The following is a 21,460-nucleotide window of genomic DNA, read 5'->3' as shown; positions in this document are numbered from 1 at the left end:
CATATGACCTTGTCTTGGTTGTGAAGAGGTTATGCACAACTTTTAAAACAGAAGAAAATGAAAATGTAGTTGAAATAACAGTAAATTCTACATGTTAAGAGAACCGATCATAGAGTTGTATTTCCTGAGTATATCAGTGTTGGCCCCGCAGAAATTGTTGCCTTATTGCCTTGCATGTAGTGAAAACAGTTTATTAAATGAGCAGTCTTTGTTTGCATTTATGCCATTAATCACAGTTTGATAGAAAAACCCCACATAAAACAAACAATGGAATGTTGCTGGGGTAGATATAGCAGGTGCTGAAGTTACCCAGCAGAATAATTGACTTCTAGGAAATGTGCCTTCTAGTATTATGTTAATAGTGAACCTGTGATTAGGAGGGAGGCATTTTCCAGTCTGAACGTGAGTAGTATTCAGTTGTAGCACATTTACAAACATCTTGTTCAAGCAAAGAGGCAGTTTTAGGTCTAGTTACTAACTGGATCTCTATAGGTTTGCATTTCTATGGGTTTAATGACATCATTGTACATGTAACTATATGTTGTGGGCATTTAATCAAATAACTGAATATTCAACCAATCAGCAGCAGGTGATGATTTAGGTGGCAGTGGAAGAGGGCGAAGTGACTTGGTGTATAAAAGTACCTGGTGAGGGTGTGCTGAGAACGCTTCAAACTAGAAGATCTTTAGTTTTGATTTTCACCAAAACTTTTCAAACATTCAAAGGAAATTCAGGAAGTCCGAATGAGCTGGTATCAAAGCAGTTGTAGTGGTACAGAGCAGCAGCATTGAGGTTATTGATGTTGGCTGTTGGCAGCCTTCAAACCAAGAGGTTTGATGATTTAAAGAATCTCAGTGCTGGTGGGCCATCTTTGTTGACTTACCTTTGCATGAACAAGAGTTCTTCTAAACCTCACTGGGAAAGTCCAATCTGAGAGAACAGTACAATAGACAAACCTTAGATTTAAGAGAAGCAGTGAAGCTTTCATCTTGATTGAAGAACACTAGACCATCTTTTTAATCTCGCAGGGGTGTCATTGTCGCCAGGCAAGAAAATATTTATCTCGGCTGGCTTATAAAGGCCTGAGTGTCCATATAGAAGAGCTGAAGGAGGCCGATAAAGAGAGAAACGCATAGGTGGATATCATTCATTCATTTTCTTTACCTGCTTTTCCTTTTCGGGTCGTGGGAAGCTGTCGCCTATCTCCAGCAGTCGTATGAATTCTTTAATAGACCGAAACATAAAGTGAACTTAAAACCTAGAGAGCTCATGAAGGGTGGGGACTTAGAACGGCTTCATAGGCCTTTCTTCTCAGAAATCTGTCTGACCAGGGAGGATGAAACCTGCAGAAATCTTTTCATGGAAACTATAAAGTCCCAGGTGAGTCTGCCAAAAAAAAGCTTCAAAGATTCCTGAGAGGTCTGCTCTCTCTCTCAGACTGATAGAATTGAGTTGAAAATAACAGCAACGTCTACTGTATTTACCAAAAATGAACTCCCTCACGTTAGATTATTCAATTTGATTCTTTTCTAAAGTCTGATCTTTTTCTTTTTTGTCAAAGTATTTCTCTAACTTGTTTTCCTGTGCACATGCAAAGTGAGTCAATAAACAGCAGTAAATACAAGTACCACTGATGTTGCAGATTACATTGTTTACTTTGAGGTTCCACTCCATAAAAATAAGAAAAGGGAGAATAGCTTTATGTCACTAAGTCTTCATGTACACTCCATAAATCCTCATAATGTGACTATGTACAATTAGTTCTACATTCAGTAGTACTGAAATAATTTCTTTTAGCACTTATTATTGATTTAGGCACAGGCATGTGCCCCAGGGAAAGATGTCATCAGCCATCTCTTCTGCACATAATAAATATCAACAAATGGGGGNGGTTGATCTTGTTGGCATCTGTAATTGGTTGTTTAACAATGTAAGAACAACACACATAAGCCCTCTCTCTCTAGAAAAAGTAAAGCTGGATTTTGTACAAATTCATTTTCATCATTTATTACAAATGACAATGTTTTAAGCCAGAAAGCTCAGATTTGGTTTTTGGAATCTTGCTGTCTGCTTTATGAGAGTTAAAAAAAAGACTGTCATCACATGGTGTTTGTTTGTTTGTTTGTTTGTTTGTTACCACTCATGGATATCAGGTGGTCCCTCCGATAGAAAGTTCAACATGGTCAGGGTTTGCTGCGTACAAAGGGAGTATTTAAAATTTGTGTTGCAGATGTTTCTGCTGGGACTGTGATTAATGTCCATGTGATTATTAAACCAAATATGATCCAGATGAATTCATTTCAGTCATATCCAGTTCAACCAAACTTTGCCCAGTTCAATATAATTATATTCCAGTTCTATTAAAGTCATTTCAGTTCAATCCATTTATCATTCAGTATAATTCAAATAAGTTGAACTCTGAATATTAGTATATTTTAATAAAAATTAGACCAAGTATATATATTTATAACTGATCACTCTTGGATAAAGGGAGCATTTAAAAACTTAAAATTTTAAAAACCTCCAGTCATTACAGAGTTGAATTTGCATTTGAAACAACTGTAGGGAACTGCATAAGCAGTTATGTGTCGATGGAGGAAAGACTAGCAGGATGCCACCATCTGTTAGCCACATGCACGCCCCACAGCAGTAACATAAATCTGAACCACACTCAACAATGCAAAGCTACATTTCACCAAGCTAAACGTGCACTGGCTGGATACATCAGCAGAAATCTGCAGCCCATGCTGTATTCAGGTCCTGGTCACTGACAGATTATACCATATCAGAGGGGGTTAAGATGAAACACCGATAAACCCAGACACTTGATCTTCAAGATGTTGCCGAAATTAAATTTTTCCTGAGCTAGGATGTGGAACACAGAGAGCGAATAATGCTGGACTTTTACTGTAGGTCATTAAATTTCAGCTCCTAACTATTGGCCAGAAATGTGTAGGAAAAATACTTTGGCCATGCAGTGTCTGATTCAAAAGTTGTTTATAATGGAAGAACTCCTCTGTTCTGCTGGTGTGGTCTCTGGCCTTCCACGACACAAGGAACAGTAGATATGCAAACACACAGGGCACACTCACACAAACACACACAGTTACAGGTCACCAGGGTTAATGGCAAGCTCAAAGCATGGGAATGTGTGGATGAGTTGGGTGTTAACTCTGCTGTTTGGATGAGCTGGACTCTTACAAAGCTGGTTCTTCCCACCATCCTTGAAAGTTGTTGGTTGCTGTGCAGTGTGAAGAAGACTACAGTGGCAGCAGTTATAGGTTGATATTTAAGATGTTGGTCAAATAGTAATGAGAAAAAGGAAAATTAGAAAATCATTTCCTTTAATTGTGACTAACTCTATTAGTGCAAGTTTCTTTCTTCACTTCTAGCTAATCGTTGTTTGCTTTTGAGTAAAAGTGCCCAAACTCACATTTTGCAGCTTGCAGCGAGGGACATTTCAACTTTAGCAGCTCTCTGATGGTTCCACATAGAAAAAAAAGCCATTCCTGTCCATAAAACTAACCATTTGGTGTTGTAAAGCCACTAAATTTCCACATTATTTTCCACTTTGTCAATAACTGAAATTTCCTTGTCATGTCTCACATGGCACCTCATCATAATCATAACAGTACCACTAACACAAATTAGTTTTGAGCAAATAATGCTTTTGCTTTTCAGGTTGTTTGCTTTTGGCTTCGAAGTTAAGTGGCATTTTATTTTGTTGAATACCTTCCATATGTGACATTTGTCTCACTAGTCAACCTTTGGTGCATAGTTTAAAGATCTAAAAGAAAAAAAAAACATTTATAAAGTAAATCCTCTTTTCCATCAATGCAGTACAGGCATATTTTTGGGTGCTTTTTTTGGTCTGACTTCATGGAACTTTAGATTAATTGAAAACATTTCTGGTAAAGAAATTATTTAATAACATAGTAGCCAGAGATGACTCACCACTAATTTCATGTTTTCTTTCAAACCCACTGTTCAGTTCTAATGCACAAGCACTCTTGGTGAAGGGAGGCCAGCCAATAAGATTTCCCAGTTCAAACATCACATACATGCAGTGTGGCAGATGGATATGAGATGGGAAACACTTTTGTAAAAACAACAGAAACACAGAAGTACAAGTAGGAGTTAAAGTATGATTTTATTATACACCAAGTGAGGATCAGCAGCCATTCTGCCAAAAGGTCTTGCTAATGATCCAGAAACACAGTGACATTCAGTTGCTTTAGGATAAGAAAACCATAAAATTATCGCATCTCTGGAGAAAACTGTTGCTGTTCACCCATCAACAGTCCTTCATTGGAATGCTTCTTCCATGATGCTATGAGGACCACAGCCAAAGTGGCAGCATGCCTCATCCTGTGCTTATGAAGTAAATAAGGGAGATCCTTTAGAAAATATTTGAAGACTACGGGGTACATTGCACATCAGCTATAGAACTGATGTATTGTTCTAGTGACTTTTTTTTTTTTTTTTTTGGGGGGGGAGCAAAAAAGATTAATCTCCACTAAGTGCATTAACAAAATGGCTAGCTGATGAAAGCATCTGCAAGGTTTCCATTCATCCAGCTGGTTGGGTTCCAACAGCAACACCAGCCAACTACTCAGCTGGAAATTAATCCCTGGGTTTAGCTTCTTTCTGCCAACTAAAATCAGGTTTTCTTTGTCAGAACACATACGCTATCAAAATATTACAAGTTGATTCTTTTTTTTTTTTTTTTCTTACCCATTAGAGTTAGGAGTGTTGTGTATCATATAGATGGGCTGATCATATAACCAGTCACATGTTGAAGCCACGGCTGCGGGACAGTGACAGCTGTGACTTCCAAAATCTCAACTTCTGACACTGTTGCCAGGCCAAAGTAATAACAGCTGGAGCAATGTCCCTCCAACTTGATGAGATGTCGCACGTCAGCATAAAGTTCAAACTCAGGTATATCAGAGATATTAGTTTGAAAGTGGTAAATGTGCTTGTGCACGTGGAATACACAAATGTTTTGCAACATCTGTTTTTAAAAAACTTAAAACTAACAATAACTATTGAAGTCAGTGCTATCTGTTTGTCAGCAAACTATTTCATGAACTACTGAACAGATTTTAATTAAACTTGTAGAGAGTATTCACAAGGTGTACATTTACAACTGAACAATGTTTGGATTCAACCCAATTTAAGATGGCTGCCACAGTCAACTGACTTCAGAGACACAAAAATGACTAGAGGTCAGCTAATTTTACAAATACTGAGCTAAAATCCTATGTGGTAGTAGCTGAACAACTGACACACTTCCAACACGTGCTTTTAGCACTACACAATGCACACCTTTGCTTAAAACTTTGGCATTAACATGGTCTGTCTGTTAGCAAAATATTTTGTGAACCACTGGACAGATTTAATTTAAACTCTTAGAAAGTAATAATTAGATGTGCATTTTTAACCGATCAACTTTTGGAGTCAATCCAATTGAAAATGCCCAACCGATTCACATTAACCAACACAAAAATGGTGATCACTCAATAAAATTTATAGTTATTGAGCTAAAGTTTGATGTGGTAGTACCTCTGAATCCTCCTCAACACACACTTTGAGTGCTAACAGATTTCGCAAGTTCTCACAATACTGCACAAGATCGAGCATAATGTCATTTACAAGGTTTGACCAAAACTGCTGTAACTCTGTTCCCTCTCTTCATAAGATCTTCTTACTTTAAAACTTGGGCATGAAAGGCAATGAGCGATTTACATTTATGCATTTCTTCAAGGAACGCTAGGCCTTTATTTTTATAAACAGCTGCAGCAAGTTATTCCATATGTCTCTAGCATAAAACTAGCATAAAACTAGTCCATCTTTTTTTTTTTTTGGCATCTCTACTTTTTTCTTTTATCCTCAGCCAGACGTTTTTGGACATGTAAGATGTAAAAAAAAAAAAAATGCAGGAAAAAGAAGAAAGAAAGGACAGTTCTAAAAGAATATGGCTCATATTAATCTGGAAATATTACTACAGCTCAGCTGAACTAAATTACTGGTCTGAACTCTGTGTCCTCAGAGAGCAGGCAAAGCACCACCGGCAGCCCAGATGGGCAAGGAGTGGTCGGCAGATCTGTCACCGTGACCACAGCGAGCACACAAACCCCTGGTCTGTCAAGCTCTGTAGCTGTCCTTTTATACAGCAGATCAAAAGTGTTTCTTTATTATTGTTGGGCTGGGATTTTATACTCAGGGGCAGGGATTCTAGCAGCAAAGTTTTGAGACTCTCTCTGTTTCTTTGTCTTTGTTATCTAATGTGTTTGTGGCTTTGCACATCTGCTAAAATAACATCCTCTAACAAGGATTTAAAGGTAAAAATGGGATTTTTTTATTAAAAAGGTAATAAAATTTGTTTGTAACCACAATTTAATGAATTTTATAGACCATTAAAAGACAAAATGATGCCTGGTTAGTGTCTGATATATTCGTGTACATCGCTAAAGGCCATGAAATCTATAGTTGGAAGAGTGAAGCTGTCTTTAAGGGTTTTGTTAAAGCTTGCCAAGGCTTGTAGTTTCCAGTTCTAAGGCACAAGCTATCTGCAGCTTCCTGCTGGAAAGAATTTAAAGGTGCGATTCCATTAGCTCATTTCATCTCTCAATGGCCAGTGGCAAAGAGTCAAGCAGTACTTGTTGCTCCAATTGCTCATATGATGACCATTCGGTTTTAATGATAACAGTATTCAGATGTTGGGCTCTTCTTATATGAAAGTCTGTTACATCACAGTTCTGTCCTTGTCTACGTAATGGTTCTTGCCTTTTAAAAGACTTTTATTTTACTGAGTGTCTGTGAGACTGAAGGGATCAACACAAAAATAAAACTGGTCTGTTTTTATTCTCACATCAACTCGAGTTTTTACTTTAGGAATATTTAAAAGGCAGACGAAAGCTGTGATTGATCTCAAACTTTAATCATGACAGAATCATAAAAATTCCATCCAGATGCCCCTGACGTCAGTCGCTAACAGAATCCTGCAGGAATGTTACCTGAGAGTGACAACAAGTGAACAGGGTTAAGTCTGTTTTGATTACAACTGCACTGCATGCAGCTTTGCGTCCAATGACTGCAAAGGTTCTGTCATAACTTCTAGTTATGGAGACCATAATGTTAGACTCACAAGCAGATTTGATTAAAAACATCTGAATTGAGAAGCTCAGAATAAGTAAGAATCAGCAGCATCATTTTAAAAAAATCTGCATTTTATATAGCCTATAAATAGATGTGAATGAAGTGAAAATGTTTAAATTGTTTTAGATGTCATTCGTGAAAACCAAATCAGATTTTTTAAAGGCAAAACAGTGCACACCTTTTCACCTATTATACCTGATGGCAGTCCATCCAGCCATCCATTTTCTTTACTTGCTTCTTCTTTCCGGGTCATGGGGAGCTGGTGTCCATCTCCAGGAGTCACTGTGCGAGACGCGGGGGACACCCTGGACAGGTCGCAAGTCCATCACAGGGACACATAGAGACAAAAAGACCAACCATTCATGCTCCCGCTCACACCTAGGGACAATTTTTAGAGTTACCAATTAACCTAACATGCATGTTTTTGGTCTGTGGGAAGAAACCCACATGAGCACAGGGAGAACATGCAAACTCCACCCAGGAAGGCCCCGGGACAGGAAGCTATCCTGCAACCTTCCAGCTGGGAGGCGACATCTCTGATGGCAATCCATTTAACTAAAAAACTACACATTAGTTATAAAGCCAAACGACTGTTATTTGACTTGTCATCTTTCTTCACATATGGTGTTGGGTTTCCTGCTTGTGATGTATATCAGCTTTTGATAGTGGTAGCAGCTTTATGGTAGAGCCCAGCGACTGTAGAGTGACTTCTCTCCATCTTGTGTCTGGAATGTGCAGTTAACTCAGAATATTTTCTGCGTTACATTTCAATACCACCTGTGCTCGTACATTCACCTGGCTTTCATGTAATTAAACTGTGACCTCGAGAAACACAACACCGTGGGAGCAAAAAAACGTTACTATCAGAGGCCCACTTGTGGGCGGTAGAGTGGTTTTATACGCAGACTGGCATTATCTGCATCTCTTGCTCCTCTCAAAGGACAGGGCCACTAAATATACCCTCTGAGGCCTTCTCAGGCTCCTTTGGGCTGAGGAGATGCGGCCGCTGCTTGGGCCGAAGGCCAATGACATGACTGCCGACCTCCACGAAAAGTATTTTTAAGGTCAATTACAGGGTATAGGGCTTTTAGATGGCCGACTGGTTCTGAGGAGGCCTCATATTAAAAGGTTTATGTGGAGAAGTACCAGAGATCTTTGCCCTAGCTCACCCTGCTTTCCATTGTTACCACACACCCACTCAGACAGTGCGTCCTGGGGTGATACAGTATGTGCAGCACGTGTGTGGGAAAGAAAACAAAGTTCCTTCCTTTTCTTTGCAAAGGCTTTCTTTTGCATGTGTTTTTAAGTTATCACAGCAATAGTCCAACACATAAAAGGATGATCATTCGTAGAGTTTTTTGTGCACATTTTTATCAAGTGTAACGTTGCATAAAAATAACACTTTATATGAATAAAATGTTGGGTTTACACAATAAATCAAGCTCATCTTATAGGCATCATTCATTCAGTTACTCAACTATTAAAAATGGGTTTATTTAACACTATTACATGATTTCTCATATCTTTCTTGGTTAAGGCTTTGAAATGGTTCTCACAGTCTCAGCCGTTAAAAGATGATATATTCATCCTGACAGACACAGACCGATAAAAACTGCAGAATAATAAACACATTTTGTTCCTCATTAGAGGCCTTATCTTAATTTTCCCAGACATGCAGACAGTCACACAAGGCCCATTCTTTTACATGGGCCACACACACAGATCCTCACAGCTGACCAACAGTCGATTTAAATGAGCGTCCAGCAGGAAGATTTTGGTCCTTTTCATGATTCATTCCAACACGACTCCAGTTGGCCATAAATACAGGCCTGTCAAAATGTGTTTTACCCCACAGAGAGGGGAGTGGCACAAGGTACAGTGGACACCATTCACTTCTCTGTGTGTTTGCAGTGGGCAAAGGGAAAGTTGGAGTTGGTGGCTTTGGTCTTGCTGAAGAGTTCAGGTATTGATGGGACAAAAGTGAGGGGAAGGATTGAAAGGCTCGTTTGTGCGGATGAGGGCCAGGCATCTGTGTTTGCTGTGCTGTGGCTCTGCTGCAGTTCAATGTGAGCTCTATCCACCCTTCTCTATTTTAAACCAGACACTTCAGATTTGACATTATTAGGACACTAAAACTCAAAGATAAAATATTAATATGCTTTTAATTATTGAACTGTATCTGTTTATTTTTTAGAGACAAACTTGACATTTCCAGTCAGCAGCTTTTCCATTAGCCACAGTTTATTTTGCCTAATAAGGCAGAGTGTGGTGACTTTGGCTTTTAGAGTGTCCAAGAATTACAAATAATTCTTGGACATGTGGTTACAAATAACAAAGATAATATTGTGTGTCCCTGAAGTGTAAAATGCAATGAAACTTTACAAAACACAACCACAAATTATTTTTATGGAAAAGGTTGGGATCAAAGATGTTGGTTATGATACGGCAGAAGCCAAATTTGTTACGGCAGGTTAATTTCCTTTCCTGTTTCCAGCGGTTTAAGGAGACTCTCATCAGTCTTGAAATTGATGTTTTTCTCAGCAATCTTCTCTGTATTTGTCTTGCTCTGAACTTTTCACAGTCCACTAAAGAGGTTATAGGGGTGTTTTGAGAGGACCTGGGAGAGCCAAGTTTCAGAAAATGCACTTTGCAAGAAATAGTGTTTAAGTAGAAGGAGCTAATTCCTTTTCCCTTTATTTAGAAGCCTAATATGCAAAAAACAAGGCATATGCACAAAAATAAACAGGACAGCTATAATAAAAAACTAAAAACACTCAAATAATATTGTCAAATAAAAATAAAGTAATAAGGTGTTTATGAATGTTAAAAGTTTCCAGTAGTGCAATGATGTTTTACATCGTTTTTCATCATATCTTTAAAATATTAATGTAAAGTAAGAAGTCCCTGTGAAACACAAAGCTTTGGTTTATTTGCTTACTTGGATGAATGTACATGAAATGTACAAATCTTTTGATATGCTGCTATTATTGATACAAGCTACAGTTTTAAGTTATTGTTTTTTAATTCGAAAATAAATCTTAAAATCGTTAATATGTAGTTGGTTTACCAATTTCGAACCTGCTTGAAAATTTGCATGAACCCTGTGGAAGTGCTCTTCAGCTAAAGCCACCAGACAGCGCAAGATTTCTGTACCAAACTTTAATTTAAAAAAAATAAGTTTATGATCCAGAAAAACTAACTTAAGAGCTGCATAATTTAAAGCTATATCTATGTAGTGACCCAGTTCACTACATAGATATGAAATGCATCACCCAGCCTTTGTGTGTCTGTGGTGTCCAGAGTTGTTCGTGTGCGTCTCCAGGAGGAAGTTCTCGAGCTCGAAGTCAGCATTAGATCCCATCAGAACACAAGGTGTGCAAAAGAGTCTCCTTCTCTTTGTTTCTTCAGCTTTTCTTCTTTCACCTAAAATACTACAATTCTGCTCTACCTCTTCCCAACCCAAACCCCTCAGACATTGCCTCCCTGGGAACATAATCACTCCTGGTCCACATGACAGGGCGAATACACATCGCCAAGCTGCTAAGTCTACACTGGCTGGGGTGCCCCCTGTTTGCCCCGGGAGGGGGGTGAGCGTGTGTTCATGGCCGTTGGGATTTCTGGGTCAAAAATGGAACACCAGGGTGTGATGGTCTCTGCCTATCCTTGGTCAGGGCCATCAAAGGTGTGAAATTCCTAGAGTTTAGGTGGTCCACTTAGCCCAGAAGCTCCAGAACCCAGACCGCTGCACAGACAGAGGGACCGAATGGCTGGTTAGACCTTTTGGTTTGCTACCATCACCCATGTCTGGCATGAAACCCACTGTTTCATTTGTGTCTGTGGCGCTTTCTTGTCTTGACGCACTCGCTGAACTAGACTTTGTGTGTGTGTAAAATACTGTCTGTTCTTGCTGTCGGGTCTCGATGTAATTGTTTTTATTGGCCATTTCAGGTATTTAACAGTCACTGAGTCATGGTATAGAGTCACCGCATGCAGGCATTGCCTACGCTGAATGGTCCTAATTGACAGTTGCAGGAGCACTTGTGTTGGTGGTGATGGAGAAGCCTTTCATTGGGGTACTGGGTGTGTCACCAACATGACCTGGAATAACCCTGGTATTCTGAAAACTAACCGCAGCTCTGGCAAAACCAGGTTGAAGATATCATTTTACAACTTGAAAGTAAAGGAGAGCTTTCATTGACCGTCATGAAGACATTACATTCACATCAAGCTACAGGACCCTTTAAAAACACAAAGAAGGGGCTTGATCTTCTTTTTAGGAGTTAGTAGTCATATAACTCCACATAAATGTTGTTTGTCAGAGTGCAGAATCCAAAGTGACTTGACTCGAGTGTAACCCTGTCATGGTTTCACCAATCCATCCCTTTTTTTTTCACCGAAAGCCATAAAAGAAAAGGACATTAAATGTTTGGAGGAGGTGCATATAAAAATGTCCGTCGTGAACTAGATATACTTCTGGGGAAACATTTTTAGTAACAGTTAATTAGGACAGCAAATTGATATTACTTCCTAAAGGTCACAGTTTAATTAGTTTTCTGAATAAATTATTGGTCCCAGAGGAGAGGTTAGGACATTCCAAGAGCATTAAAACCTTTTATAGGTTTTGCAGCAGCGTTTCACATTTATTTATTTAGCAATTAGTGAGACACAAAGGCGTTTTTGACACCTTGGAAATCAGACAGTCCATTCATACGTCTTTTAAAAGTAAATAGTGAAATTAAACTTTTGTTTTGACTCATTAAATACAAACACATTCTGTTCTGATAGACAGGGAAATGATTTTGATTTATCAGCATCCTGAAGCTTTATTGTGAAATCTAATATAATCACGACACCATTCAAATGGAAGTTGATGATGCACTAGATAAGTTTTATATCCAGCTTTATATTCTTCTTCATTTCGTAAGTTTAAGTTATTTGCAAGTGAAATCTTTGCAATCTTGTGGTTAAAAATATCTTGATGCCTGAAGGAAAATCCCATCAACAAGACTTTTATTGTTTTACTTTAATTTGCTGTGTGATCATAATGTTTTTCCTCTTGTCAGCTCTCTTCATATAACTGTTTTTTATATTATTAAAGGTGTTTTAAAGGCATTGCCTTTAAGTTTTTCACCAAGATGTCTGTTAAACTTGTTTTATTTGACAGTTTTTAGGACTTCTACTGTATGCTACTTAAAGTTATCAAACGTAGAAGTGCAGAAAACGTCTCATTGGCTTTTTTGGCTTGTAAGAAACACATTTTTGAACAAAAAATGCAAATTATACTCATCACACATGCCATCTGTGGTAAGAGTTGCTGTGTTGCATGCATAAAAACTTTAATTGTTAAAGTAACTTTAGTAATCGACTGAAAAAGCTCAAAAGTTTCTAATAAACACAAAAAAAAACGAGAAGAGTGCATGAAAAAGGTGTTACGCTAAAGCTCTATTGTCAGACATTCCCTTGCTGATGTCAGTGAAACTTTACATTGCAGGGTTCTTCAGCCCCTAGTGGTTGAACTGAACAGTGACTCCTTTTACCAAATTTCACAAATCCCACATTTAAATACTGAAACTTGATCATTTCTCTGACAGCCTGTCTCTAAGCTTCTAACTGCCCTCATTAGATGGGCACTTTGTGCTATTTTTATCAATTTACTGCTTTTACAGTGATTAAAATATTTGATCGTTTAGCAGACAGTAAACAAACAACTACTTTCAGATGTTGGATTAGTCTTTTCTCTGACACTAAATCCCTTGATTAAAGTCATAAAACACCACATGAGGGCTGTCTGTGTCTCTGGTTTGGTAGAATTAGTGTATCCTAGCAATAAAGCAGACTAAAATTAGTTAATCTCTCCTTTCTCCGTCATCCTTCCAGCTGTCTCAAACCCCAACCCCAGACCCAAGATTTCCCAACCTACAATGAAGGCAGCTCATAACCTTAAGTACTGTTTAGTGGACCTGTGTAAATTTGACACCATTATACCACAGAGAGGGTCTGTGTAGGTGTTAATGTTAGTGTGAAGGATTGCCAGAGATCTGTATAATCCCTGTTTACTTTATTATGTGCTGCCCAAAAAGAAAAAAAGTTGCCTTTTTTTACATCATAATGGTATTTCCATCCTCCTTCTCTTTTTTGTGATATTTTGTTCTTTCCTGCAAACTTTTACCTGCTTTGTGATGTTTTTGGATGAATATAACTGTTTTCCTCTGCTAATATTTTACTTAAATGTGTTGAGCAATCAAAAAACTACAGCTGTATCCCATAACAGGCATGTGTTAATTTGTTTTAGGTTAGCTCTGTCTCCTTTTGATTAAAAAAAAGATTCAATAAACTTGCAACATGCATGACACTTTGAGCTGTGATTTTTACTGATTTATGTCAAGAAGTAAGAATGGTTAAAAACTTTAGGCTAAACTTTCTTCTAGTCCTCTTTTTTTCTTTCTGTTCCAAAAGGCAGTTTAAATTGGCAGACTTGGTAGAGCTCAGTTTGTATGTGGTGGCACTGGGGGCAGGGTGCAGAGCCTGCCTGCCTGAGCCGACTGTACCCAGCCCCTTATAATTACAGACAGTAAACAGCTAATGCTTTTAGGCCTATTTTCCCCCATTTGATGGGGCGAGAGTTCACTCTGGCATATAAGGAGAAAGCAGAGAAAATGATGACAAGGAGGTCAAAGACACTCTAAAGAAGGACAGGAGTTGTCAGCTTTATTCTGGGTGTTGACTATGGAAACAGCTTGCAAAGAGCTGGTGTAAAGTTAGATTTATAGATGCACAAGCACAGAGAGAGCAGCATCATCCCCACCCCCAACACACATACGCTCACACACACTTGAGTAACAGTCTTTTGATGTGATATTTCTTACTGTAAGTCTTAATTAGACCTTTCAACCATCCCTGGTTGAACAAGCCCTTTTTTCCTTTAACTTGACTCTCTGAAACTTTCTAATTGATCTTCTGTCTCAGTCTGTCTGTGGTTTTCCTTTCTACCTTCCTGTCTGTCTCCTTACCCTCACGGCTCACACTCTTTACTTGTTCCACGTTTAATTTTCCTTCTCCTGTTTTCCCCTCTTTGTTTTACTTTGACATTCTCAGCTGCAACTTTTCTTCACCCACACTCGCATCACATTTCTACCAGTTTCATCCTCTCATGCTTCACTGACAGAACCGTTGAGCAGAAACAATTCAGAGACATTATATTTAATGTAAAAACTTCCCATAACTTGTTTGTGGATGCAGTGATATGTGCCGCCTCTCTGTTTCTCCATCTCCTGTGTCTCGCTCAGCCTTTGCACTACACCACACTGGCAGGCAGTGGGACGGGAGGCTTTTTCTCTTCATTTCTTTTCTTTTCTTTTCTTTTCCTTTTTTTTTTTTGTCTTTTGGCAGTCTGATCCCCCTCTCTTGGCCGGGACAGGCCCTGGAGCGTGCTACTGCCTGGGAGCATGGAAGGGAAACCAGGAGGTAGTGGAGAAGGAAAAGGAGAAGGAGAAGGAGGAGGGAGAAGGGGTGGAGGCGTGGTTTGTGTTGGTAATGAAGTCTTCTCTTTTCATCCTCAGAAGGCAGAGTGTGAGCGGACGGGCCGGGATCTGTGCTGCTCCACAGCCCTCTCTGTCTCTGAAACGTGCTGAAAGCTGCTCCACACTGCACCGCCTATGAGTCCCAGCTCCCGTCTGCTCCAGCTGAGTGACACAAAGAGACCCAGACTGAGAAACGGCTACAACCATGAGTCTCCTGCCTGTGTCGGCTTCACAGATTCACTCTTGAGGTAAGAGTTCCTCACTTGCAGCTCCTGTGATTGTCCCTAATAGTGCTCTACTTCCCTGTCTGTCCCTGTTGATTGTTGTGGTGGGAGGGTGGAGGGGGTGGGGGCTGGAGGCTGACCTGTTTAGGTCACTCCCACTTTTAGGATGCATGTGTTTGTGTGATTGTTTTTGTTTATGCTGTATATTTACCTGTGCGTGCTCACGTGAGCATGCACAAATGAACATACTGTGAACTAACTAACAGCAGGAAGTTTACGTTGACGGGAATAAGTTGCCATTAATAATAAAGAGTTTAACAGAATAGGAACTTTACTGACGATTAAAATTTAAGTAGGTCATTCCAATCCAGTTTACACTGGAGCTCTATAAATCCACACATAGCTTTCATTAGGAGGACTGTCTAAACTCAGTATTATTTTACAGTGTAGGATGTGAGTGCAGCAACAGTCAACACCAAATATTACAGCCAGAGAGTTTGTTGCAGCTAATCTTCTCCCAGTCGTTATCCCAGCTGTGTCAGTCAGGAATGATTTGACATTTGCTGTTTGTAAATCAAGACATGAAGGTCAATAACAGTGAAGCTGTGGAGATTATGCTAAATCCATACAAGCACCAGAAGACACTCTAACACTCCACTGTTTACCTGTCACTCATAGAGCTTACTCTAATGATGATCCAGACCAAACCCACATGTTTCCTTCCAGGCTGGAAGTGTCAAAATACAGCTTGATAAGGACTGACCTACTTTTTGTGCCAGCTTGAAGTGGCTGCTTGAAAGTTTGTAGTTTGCCTCAATTCCATTGGCTTCTTGTTTCTTCTCCTGAGGTTCTCTTTTGCTTCAAATCAGAGAGAGAAATCATAGAGTCACTGAGTTTAGGTTTCCATTGTGGCAAACTTAAACTCAGTTTTTATGTACAAAGCTTCATTTCCCAGGTCTGTTGCCAAGTTTGTGTGGCACTTGCTGGGTTTGAATTCCCTCCATATAATTGTATTCAACTGTGCAACCTCTGGGCAAAGTTCAGACATTCAGATCTAAAGTTAGAAGTTTGCTGTCAGATTAGTGAGTAGTCTCACTTAAAGTTCTTTCTTTTCTCTTTGTAGTTTTGTAAAAATCTACATAAAGTTACTTTTATTAGTTTTTATTCCATTGTGTATTGGAAAGTTGTGCTTGTTTGTTGTTTGTTTAATTGGATTATTTGTTTTGTTGTGTTTATTTCTTTTCCTTTTTGTTGGTGTCATTGCCTTGGCAGTTTATTCCCATAAATTTTGGGTCTCCTTAAGGAAGAATGGAGACAAAGTTTGTTTGGCTGTTGCACTCAAAAATCACGTCTTTCCTTTATAATGAGTGACTCATCCCGATCAGTATGATTGTTGTATGAAAAAGTTTTTTTTCCCTCATTGTCGGTTTGGACAAGTGCTAATGTACAGCCTGATATACTTGAAGTTTTAACAAGCATTTCGTTAGTGTGCCTTGTGGTGCAGAGTTCTTTATTTTCACTGTTGATTGCTGTTAAAAGTAGATGGATGCAGTAGGCTACTGGAGCTCATCTCTGTAAATATAATCGACAAGAAGCATCTGCAGTCCAGTGACAAGAGGCTTTGAAGTGATTTCAGTGGATCTGTCCTCCTCCCCGCTGGGCAATTCAGATCCGGCCTGTGACTCGCTCACTTTTATCCACATTCCCTGGGAAATCAATCCATCTGTATTCTTTTCCTCACCTCCTTGATCCTATTCACCCCACAGGTTGTTGAACCCTAATACCCCTCAGTGAGGCCTTCGGTTCTTATCAACACCTCTTGGATTCTAATGGACAGTTTTCCTATGGTTTTATTCTCCAACCTCACTACTTTGACATGCTTCAGGGGTCTTTCCAATACCTCTCCCAAAAAAAAAAAAAAAAAAAACAGCCTAAGCGACTTTCCACTACTTTCTGCTGGACCATGAGAATTATGGTTTCCCAAATGTACAGGAGCTGGGCTTAATTGAAAAAACACAAGCGTGGTCTGCCATGAAGGAGACGGTCCTTGTGTCACTGTTGAGCTGCGGGAATGTACTTTCCAGAGCTGGCGAAGGGGAAGAGAAGGAGAAAGAAAAATACAAACAGAGCATGAGATGGAGGACAGACAGAAGGCTGAGGCAAAAAAAAAAAAAAATAGGAAATGAAAGTGTGGAAAATCAAGTAGATGTAGAAGCAAAAAGCAGATGAATCATCAAGTTTTTAGAGATGGAATCACAGAGGAAAAATGAGAGCAGCATGTGAGGACCCCCAGTCTGGCTTAATTTAGTTTCTTAGGGCAGTTTGTATAAAATGGGATTTTAGTAGGGTAGAATGGCAGAAAGAGACCATCACGAGTCATTAAGCCCTATAGGGAAACAATAGAAACAACAGTAAAACCTGCTTGATTGCAGACTAGCTAACAGCAGTATCTCTCCCATGATTTTCTCAACAGGGAGTCCTCATTATATTTAACCCTAATGAAGCAGTATGTTCAGCTTACAGAGCGGATTCTACAGAACTACCAGAGCTTCTTTTCCCATATAGACACACATGCACATGTCTTATCAGTGTTGTTATCTTTTACTGGGTCTGCTGCAACTGTTTCTCCTTACTCTCCGCACCCTCTTTGGTGTGTTTGTGTGGCATCCCCCATATGGTGATGATAGAGGTTCTGCCATTGGTTCAGATGGTGCGTTTGTCACACACACATGTTTGCCAGCAGCTGCTGTTGCCAGGGCTTCACAGGAAAGCATCCTCTGTTGACTTCCTCACTGGGTGGCTCATTTGTTTGTGAGGGTACCGTGACCTCTGACCCCGCCACCACCTCCTGTTTTTGACACTACCAATTATTTTAACTCGACACAGCTTCAGGCATTCCCACCACCACCCAGCTTTTCAGCGCCACATTCATCCGTGATTACTAACAGTGAGAAATGTGTGAAGACTCAGATTACTTTTTATTTGCAGAATTTATGTCGTGATTGCAGAATGACTTCAATTTTTAACTTGTGTGAAGAATGTGTGAAAAGACAGATGACAGAAGTTTTAACAATTAAAGTCACAGATACATACTGGATTCTTTTAGTAGATATTTTATCAACTTTTTTCTAAATATGAAATATTATCGCCCACCATCATGAAAGGCGGGCAACCATGAAATCACCTGAGTGTGTCTGTGTGCTCATTTATCTGTCTGTCAGCAAAATATCTCATAAAGGAATCATTGGATGTACATCTACAACTGATTACCTTCTGGAGTCAGTCTAATTCGAGATGACCGACACATCTAACTGACCTTAGAAAACCCCAAAATAACTATAACTAAGATTTTTTTTTTTACAAATATTGAGCTAAAATACAGTGTGGCAGTAGCTGAGACTCATCCCCAACACATACTGTAAGCATTAACTGATCACATAAGAGCTTTGTTTAAAACTTTGGATGAAAAGCAGTGGGTGACATGCATTCCTCCAAGGAATGCTGTTTTCAATCGGCAATTAGCTAACCCAGCAGCACTGAAATAGTTAAACTGCTTAGTTTAGGAATTTTGAGTTGGGTAAACTAAAACAAATCTTCCAGCTCTAAAGCCGGTTGACTATCAGCAGGTACTGTTCACAGGAGTAATGTGATTACATAACACCGTGGAGGTTATTCATCACTAAATTCCCATGTTGACTGATCCTGTCATGACCTCTGACCTTGCTCCACCTTTTGCAGCTGAGCTGACTTTCATATTGGACTCAGATAGTTAAAGCTGAACAGTGAGAACAATTTCAGGCTTCATATTAGAGTAAAAATCTGATTAGTAAACAAAATTATCAGTAATTATAATTTGGGGATGAGTAGTTTGTCTGATTGTAGCTCAAGCAGTTAATCTTTAACTTTTTGGTCTTTGACATGTCTCTTGTAGCCTTGTGTGTAAACTAGCAGCTTGATATGATTTGTAAAATTACATAAGGCGAATCATCTTGAGGTCCTGGCAGTCGTTTGCATTTTTCATGGCTAATTTGACCTATTTAACCATATTTAATCAGACATATAAACAAGCAGGATTTAAGTTCACACAGCGTAATTATCAAGAAAAGGATAAACATGAACAAGAAATGATTTGGTTTCCAAACAAAACACAGCATAGAGTTAACCTAAAGGATACTTCTCTGATGGACACCTAATCACTAATTTTCCTTTTCCATCAACCTGAGAAGTTCCAATGTATATCTATAAATGATGGAAAATAAAAGTTTGGATGCATCCATTTCTGGGATTGATTTCTTATCTACTTCTGCATTTAATTCTCTGAATCTGTTATTTAGCAGAGAAGTAGAGGAAAGTAAAACCCATAGAAAGAGTGAAAAGTATTTTTTCATATATTTCTTTTAAATTGTTCTTATAATTATTATGAATAGAATAGTTTTTATTATTGTCAAGAAATCTATACCCTTATTTGACTGTTACAAAGAAGTAAAAACTTGATAAAATTGTCATATTTTTGTATAAAGAGAATTCAAACAAGGTCATACTGAGATTATTCCTATAATATTATTCTGTGCTTCATGAATGGATGACAGAAAGATCTCAGCTTTTCCCAAGAGACATTTGAAGAAATTCTTTCTTCTTGGTTAAATATACATTACAGCTTTAGCTCATTTTCAGTCTTACTATCAAATTATCCAATAAAATCTGACCGATCTGCTGAAGCATTTAACCATAAACATTTGCCATAATGAGAATACTTTGAGTTAAAAAATACATGATGCAGCCGTGGGAATGATCTCTCTCCATCCTCCTTGTTCCATCTTTTTAATTTAGAAAACACAAGTTTAAAATTGTTACAGTTCAATGTTAACAAAAACACAGCACCACCAAGCTGAAGCTAAAAGCTAGGAGTTGGTATACCTGTCGCACATCGTAAATTATTGGATTCAGATTGTAAATAACAGCCTATTTAGATTTGCTCCCAGTCATTAAAACTATGAGAAGCTTCCAGTTAGATTTTTTTTTTTTACCAATGAACCCATTAGAAGGCCAAACCTCAGTTTTAGAGTCCTTGTAATTTTCTGCTAAATTTATGTGCATAATTAAAGAGACGTTTTCTTGATTCAAAATCAAAATTTTATGTTTGTCAACTGTTTAATACAGTTAAATATCTGGTGATGTCACAGCATAACTTCTTTCTGTTTTAACAGATGAACTTTTAGGGACAAAATTTAGAGAAATATTAATTAAACTGTTTTGTCGTTTTATCTTATTCCTGTGATAGTTCAGATGTATCGGAGTGGGGTTCTGTGGAAAGGTTATGAACATTTAACATCTTACCTGTCGTAGATTATTCTTTGAATGACCTCAGTTTGGAGAAAAAGTTTTATTCTGATCGGGACTGATGAGCTAACAACTAGTCTGAATGGAACCAAAGTGGGTTGGTGTCATCTTAAAATAACTCATGGAATTTGTGGTTATTTGAAACTGCAAAAAAGGAGCTATAGCAGCTAGCTGTAGCACTTCCAATACAGCCTGGGGCACTTCTAGCAAGAATATTATAATAACTGTATAATTTAAAGTTAACTGCGGTATAAAGGTTTATAAAATAGCAGCTGAACTGTTCTAACTAGTTGTGAGCTTAACAGCCTGGTCTGAATTAAACTGTATTTCTCCAGACTGAGGTCATTTTAAGAGCTATCTACAAGTAAGATATTTATTATTTATAACCTTTCTCCATAACCCCTCTATAAAAGCTTTCCCTTTAAGGAACTCACTAGGTTTAGCCTGTTTTATGATATAAAAGCTGCAGTACAGATAAAGTGAGTGAGAAAGGCGAGTTAAAACATTTAACGTTGAGTTCCTGTCTCTCTCAGCTGAGTTCTGCTGTAACTGTAACTTTTCAGCGTATTACCACACTTTAATGATCTCAGCATCACTATCTACTATCCTCCCTTGTGTCCTAATCGTGTTTGGCTGCAGCTTTACCGACAAACTTTGCAGACTACATAGAATATGGAGGCCTGTAAATGGGATTTGGAGGCAAAAATGAACAGGCTTACCTCAGTTGTAGTGCATGCACCGTCTCCCAGGATCATCGTGTCATCCTTTCCCCTACCACCTTGTACTCCTCTAATTCCTCCCTTTCTACACCCTCTTCTTTAAGCGGGACACATTCTGCATAGTTTCCATCCTACTCTACGTTTCAGTTCAGCAGGTCACGCTTTCACTCCGAGGGGCTCCCACACAAATCTTCTCAGACTAATATATATGTGTGTTATTATACTGTACGCATGTGTGTAAGACTGTACATTTAACATACCCTCGACTGTGAGTTCAAATGTCTGTCAGACTGTGGGCGGGGTACTGTGTGTCTGCTGACAAATAACTACTAGATCAGTCTATGTGTGTTTATTAGATGCTTTGTCCAACAGGCAGAAAACTGGCCTGAGTTTTTTTTTTTTTGCCTTGCACTTTTCTGCTGAAGTCAGCCTATGATTGCTTTTGACACTAACAACAAGAACAGGCTTCCAGAGGGGACTTTCTGAAAAACCTCTT

The 21,460-nt window shown here is 38.8% G+C and overlaps 1 protein-coding gene across 3 annotated transcripts in view; it reads left to right on the top strand.

The window, feature by feature from the left end:
• LOC108239959 (zinc finger protein 469) overlaps window positions 1-21,460 on the top strand; it is a 189,709-nt gene that overhangs the window by 129,490 nt on the left and 38,759 nt on the right. For all 3 annotated transcript variants that reach the window (XM_037978066.1, XM_017423023.3, XM_037978065.1), the window contains one exon: window positions 14,721-14,929. The gene's annotated coding sequence lies outside the window, so the exon portion shown is untranslated. The remainder of the gene's footprint in view (window positions 1-14,720; window positions 14,930-21,460) is intronic.

This window comes from Kryptolebias marmoratus, linkage group LG11 (genome assembly GCF_001649575.2).
Source record: "Kryptolebias marmoratus isolate JLee-2015 linkage group LG11, ASM164957v2, whole genome shotgun sequence".
Taxonomy (NCBI): Eukaryota; Metazoa; Chordata; class Actinopteri; order Cyprinodontiformes; family Rivulidae; genus Kryptolebias; species Kryptolebias marmoratus.
The sequence above is the reverse complement of the archived record's forward strand: the minus strand, read 5'-3'. Positions and strand labels throughout refer to the sequence as shown.